This window comes from Battus philenor, unplaced genomic scaffold (assembly GCF_028537555.1).
Source record: "Battus philenor isolate CCGP_79_NKW_IND1 unplaced genomic scaffold, ilBatPhil1.0.hap1 SCAF_14, whole genome shotgun sequence".
NCBI classification, from domain to species: Eukaryota; Metazoa; Arthropoda; class Insecta; order Lepidoptera; family Papilionidae; genus Battus; species Battus philenor.
This window is the reverse complement of record NW_027181676.1, coordinates 1,268,171-1,274,436: the sequence shown is the minus strand read 5'-3', so window position 1 is coordinate 1,274,436 and position 6,266 is coordinate 1,268,171.

The following is a 6,266-nucleotide window of genomic DNA, read 5'->3' as shown; positions in this document are numbered from 1 at the left end:
ATCCTAACTAAGAAAGGGATATATATATATATATATATAGCTATTTCCGCTATGCAGCAGTAGTCGTGCAATGAAGTGCACCGCCCGCCAGTCGGCTGATAAATGCGCGTGCGGTAAACAATGTGAAACACAACTACCACTGTTAATTTACTCTACACGTGTTTCACCCCTCCACGGGGTATCCTCAGGAGATGTCACACCGACCAGTGTCAAACACCGAGGTAGTGAGTTTGGCGGGCGGTGCACTTTAATACACGACTACTGCTACATAGCGGAAGTAGCTATATATATATTAATCTGTTTCTTAGAAGCTTGGTTTGTTATTCATAAAATGGCAGGTACCTAGGGCCTCCTTAAAGGGAGACATTGACTAAGGTTGTCACTACACCCGTTTTATTGTTGGTTGGATTCTGACTAATAAATGGCCATTCAGATATGAATGAACTTTTAACCATTACAGTACCCTGCGATAAATATTGAACATCGATCTTTTGAAAGAGACAATCGGCTATTTCCGCTTCGTAAAGCACTATCTCTGTCCCACATTACATATGTGACGTTTTGTCAGTCGTATTTGGTGCGACTGAGATAACGCTTTACGAAGACTAAATTAGTCGATTATCTCTTTCCAAAGGTCGTTGTGCAATATTTATTGCCGGTTACAGTACTCTAATGTTTTGTGGCGCAAAATGAAATATATTTATACACAAAATAAATATTTACATTGTTATAATTTTTTAATCATATTAAGAATAAATGACTATATTTTTATATATCGCATAAATGATTTATATTTTTAATAATGTTACTTCGTTAATATTTTTAACTATCGCTGTCATGGTAGGGCAGCGTTTTATTAGTTAGGTTATATGGAACAGATAATTAATTTTGTAAATATACGATATTTAAATTTACGTATGTTTGTCTAAATATATTGTTTAAAAAGTCTGTTATGTATCGCGATTGTTTTTTTTCAAATACAAAATAGAGTTACACAGATATATGTTGTTATCTTTTTAATTATAACGTGTTAATAAAATTCAATAAAAATCTTATTCTTCTGTATCAAACAAAAAGAAAATCGTATTAAAAATGTAACCTCTTTGGTTTTGCGTGGAGTTAGTTAATATAATTAAGAATTTAATTTGAATTTTCAATTTGAAAGATTCGTTTTTAGGTTGTCTATAGTACTACCGAAATAGCTGTACCGTGCCATAAGAAAGCGCGGCGGAGTGGCAGATGAGAAAGCAAGATCATCCTTGACGGCGTAATGAAAAAAAGCGGTTCATACTCTTCCCCTTCCCGCCGCTTACATACCTAAGGCGCGGTACAGCGGTTGCAGTAACACTATAATCGCACACTAATAGAAACAAATGATTAAGAAGTATTTTAAAGTAGTAATTTTATTTTTTTGGCGTATTATTAAAAGACAAAGATTAATGAAAGATAATACTGATACGTCTTATTTATTTGTTTGACGTTATTTGTTTGATACGTAGTGACAATTGTTTTAGTGTGCTATTTATTCGGCTCGTTCCGCTATGTACTACTATTTTATCGGAGTGGTATACCGTTGAGCTCTGAGATCACTTTAGTGAAGGCTCTATGGAGTGATTAACCTCGGGCGACTGAGAGAGCTGAACCTTGGCTTGGTCAGTTGCTATTTACCTGGCTAATTTTACTGCTACTACTTCTGAAAGCGTTAGTGCTGGGAGAAGAAGTGGCAGAAGAAACTTCAGCAACGCTTCTATCTAGTATGGCCAGGGTTGGCTTCCCCTGACATACAATCCAATCTTGTTTCTGACTAAACCGGTTGGTAATCGAAAACCGACGATGAGGGTGTGCAGTGTACGTGGCTTGATTTATATTCGTCGCATCGTCCGGAAACTAGAGCACGTGTCTCGGTTTCAGAACGGTGCGGCGTTTGAATGTACAAGCTGTGATCGTATTGTAGATGGCGCCACATGCATTCAATTTATGCGGTGTTTTATTTAGTCTTTAATTTGTAAGGGTAAGTTAAACTAAGTTGTTTGTCGCCAATTGTGCTTTAGAATATTATAACTTAAGTAATTATTTTAAGTTACGGACCATGCGTTGTTAAGACTGTAATTTTCAATGCCTTAGCAAAATAGAAAAAATTAAAAATTTGCCGATTGTCTCTTTCCAAAGGTCGATGTGCAATATATATATATATATATATATTTTTTATAGAGGTTTAAAAATACTTTTACGTATCATAGGGCCTGATGTTGGTGCCCCGTATGTCGGACTCGATCTAGATCAATACCGACTAAAAACAATCCTCTCTCTTCGGTATCCCTGGTCCCCACGGCATGGCCGTTAGGCATTACTTCGCGGGGGGGATTTAGCCGCAGCTTTCTCTGATAGAGTGGCTGTTCAGGCTAACTTCCTCCGCTCCTGCTCTGTTTACACACACACACACACACACATATATATATATATATATATATATATATGTGTGTGTGTGTGTGTGTGTGTGTGTCCATAAATAGAGATTTATTCGCTATTTATATTTATATATCATACAAAGCTTATTTATTTATTTTTTCCGTGCTTACCTGCAAGCAGTCTCAGACTGTAAGTACATATGGTCTATTTCCTCTTTTAAGGCACTTCTGAGCAGGAGTTACCTCATCCTTCACCATCTGTCACAGTTTCTGTATGTCCTGGCGTTTTAGGCTTTTAGAGTAGGTCAACCGTTGCTAGATATATTGCTTTAATTATCTCACCTGCACCATTTTGAAATCTCGCCGTCAGCCCCGACTGGATCGTTTGCGGAATTCGTTCTTTGATCCCGGCGGTCTCTTTTGTGTTAGATATTTAGGTGGTCATCACAGTATCTTACTATTATATGGTTGTAAACATATATGCATACTAGTTTATTTGGTTATGGTTTTGCGACTGGGTCCAGTATTCGGACAAACTGTTATTAGGTTTTTTTTTTTAAAAAAACTATGTGTTATGTACATGTCAAATTTATAATTTTTTTATTTTGAAATAATTACGAAAATAGTAATTTCGTTTAGTTGTCGTAATGAAAATATGTAAAAATTGTGAAGAGTAAAACATTTTTGGTAAAAAAAAACGTATTTTTTTAATTTTGACGATCAATATGACTATTATTGCCTATCGATTATTTTTTAAGAAAATTTTACAAAAATATTTTTATTCTATTATTTGGTCCAGTGCGAATGAAATATTTATTTCAGAATGTAATATGCCAGGGGTAGCCAACCTGCGGCTTGCGAGCCACATACGGTTCTGAAGTATATCTGTGGATTACTATAAATGCGCCAGAGATAGCTTTGAATTTTTGTGTCACTATATTAAAAAAAAAATTACCGTAAAATTCTAATACCGTTCAGTATTAACTAACCAACATCTGAAATAATTGTTGAGAAGTGTTGTACAAGATCCAAATTCTAAAGAATCATCAATATAAGTGAAATAATAAATATGTTTAATTATTTAATATATACAATAATGTACAAATATTTTGTACTTCCATTTATATGCTGTCGACATAATTTTTATATTTTTTACTTTTATACACAATTTTTAAATACATATTTAATAGCGATCAGCAAAAGTTTAGATTTTTAAAAAAATCTCGAATCATCTAGAAGCTTGACCACGCCCGTTATATGTCATAAATGGGTGTTATTGTAAAATGTTATAACTTTTATCTGTACGAATTACTACAGAAATATTAAGTGTTCTATAATTATTATTTACAATTTTGACTTTATTATTACATTATTTTGTACATTTTAGAATTTATTTAGACAGACTGGCAATGTTTTTCATTATTAATATATATGGTGTAATGGTTTAGTTTATATCATGTCATATTATGCTCAATATTTCTTTAGAAAATGAACATGTGTAATTCTATTGTAATAAAATTGGATAAAGTTTTTGATGTATGTTGAATTAATTATTTTTAATGAAAACATTGTGCCTTATTCACAGGGTTCCAGATAAAGAATTTGTTTGTTAGTTTTATATTTTTTATGTAAATTTTAGTAATAAATTTATTTTTTACCAACAAATCGTTTGATTTTTTAATCTACATCCATTTTTGGTACGGCCAATAACTCGCGGGTTTGTCATATAAAAAGAGACAGATAGTGAAGATTTTAAATTATTCTTCAATAATCGCATTAAAAAATGTATTATCTTAGTTGAGACCAAAGCAATACAAGAAAGTTTTTGTATAATTTTTAAATTTTGACAGCTACGCTTGAGCTATAAGCGACAGCCAGTAATGTCAAACTTGATTGCATGTCATTTTGCAAAATGCTATGAAGCTATATTCATGTGCTATTTAGCAGAAAAATCATTCCAAACTCGTAACAGAACATTGTTAACAATATAAAATCATTTCAGTACATATCGTCAATAGTTTAGCAGTTGCTTCCCTTAAGGATATCTGACAGGTTGAATGCGGCATACGTAGCGTCTTTTCAATCTTAACATATATACGAAAGAAAGTAAAAAACCGAAATAATTTTGTTATTTATTTAAACACATTTTACGTATAATTCAAATGCTAATATCACAGCATATGTAAGTACATTAAGTATAACATTAAAGATTTTTTACAACATTATAGATGTATTTATTATCTGTGTTTGAAAACTGTCAAAAAACTTGGCGCGTATTATTAATACGTACAATGAATAATATTTATACAGATTTTATAATAAAATATCCATTTCTTATTATATTTTTGCTTACAGTGAATCTAAGGATAGCTATATATTTCATTTATTTAAAATGGAAAATGTTTTTTATAGATTAAATAAAAAAAGATATAGGCTTTTTTTCTAATTTTTCGGCGCCAAACAATTGTTAAGAACTTAAAATTTAAATTCTCATATTATTTTAAAATATTTAATTGTCTCAATTATTAAAAGCATATTCTATCGTTTTTTAAACTAGCAACAATTATTTCAGGAGCCAAGATAAAAGGTGTGAAGTATAAAAGTGGATGTAGAATCCGAATAAAAAACGCTCCGTATTTATTCGCATGTACACGAACCACTAAATTTTTAAACGTCAATACTTTAGTTTTTAATATACAGGGTACTTGATTATAGGTATAAATAATAAAGCAAATTGATTTAAAAGGGTGAATGTATATCTCATTTCCTGTCAATTAATGTATAGATAATCCTATCCATATAATTGTTGATTTCAGAAATAACATTATCTGTTTCTGCAGATTACATTGTCAGAAGTTAGTGTGTTATCGCATTATAATGGAGTTTCAGAGTATTTACTTTATACTGAGTGATTTAAAAAACTATTTTCTTTTACACCTATATCCAATCAATTTGTAATATTGACAGTTTGAAGTTATATTCAAATGTCAATTTGAATTCGTGCATTGACAGTTGGATAATGTAGCCATTCTTGTTGTGCTTTCAACTATTATCTTAAATAATAATTATAAGATAGTATATTATAGTCATTAATTTATAAATAAAATTCAAATATAAGTACAACTTAAAAATTTTTTACGTATTACTTCACTTACTTAAATTTATTACGGCTTAATATAGGAATGGTGAAGGTAATCTTTTTGGGATAAGATATACTCTTCTGTTTATTAAAATCTCTGAAAAAAAATTAAATACATCCATTAAAAAATCAAAACTTATTTTATGTATGTTAAAGATAATACAAAGATAAATATGTCTAGGATTATAATCATGCTGAATTTCACGTGATAATAGATTTAGAAGTCTCTCCATATTTTTCCTTCTCTATAAAATCAACATTACGAAACTGACATTAGTAAAAATAAAAATCGGTAAAATAACTTTTAAGTTAAACGGTTTTATTTGATACCCATATTGTGGTGGTTGTGGAAAAATATGTACCTAGTCCGCCACATTGGGACGGCGTCCATCTTGAATTTTAAATTTTGACATATTCATCGTGTTTTACTTGTGTAGCCCTTTCATTTGATACTCATATTGAGGGGGTTAAGGAAAAATATGTAATCCGCCATTTTGTATCGGCGGCCATCTTAGATTTATAATGTTATTGATTTTATTATATTGTATTGTCATCTAAATTAAATGTGTGTACCAAATTTCAGATCAATCTGACAGCGGGAAGGTGCTTAAATTTCAATTTCTATTGACCCAAATAAATAAACAAATAAATTTCGTACGGGTCGAACTAAATAAAACCGTTTAATTATAAACACATTAAAATGTACATTATATCAATTG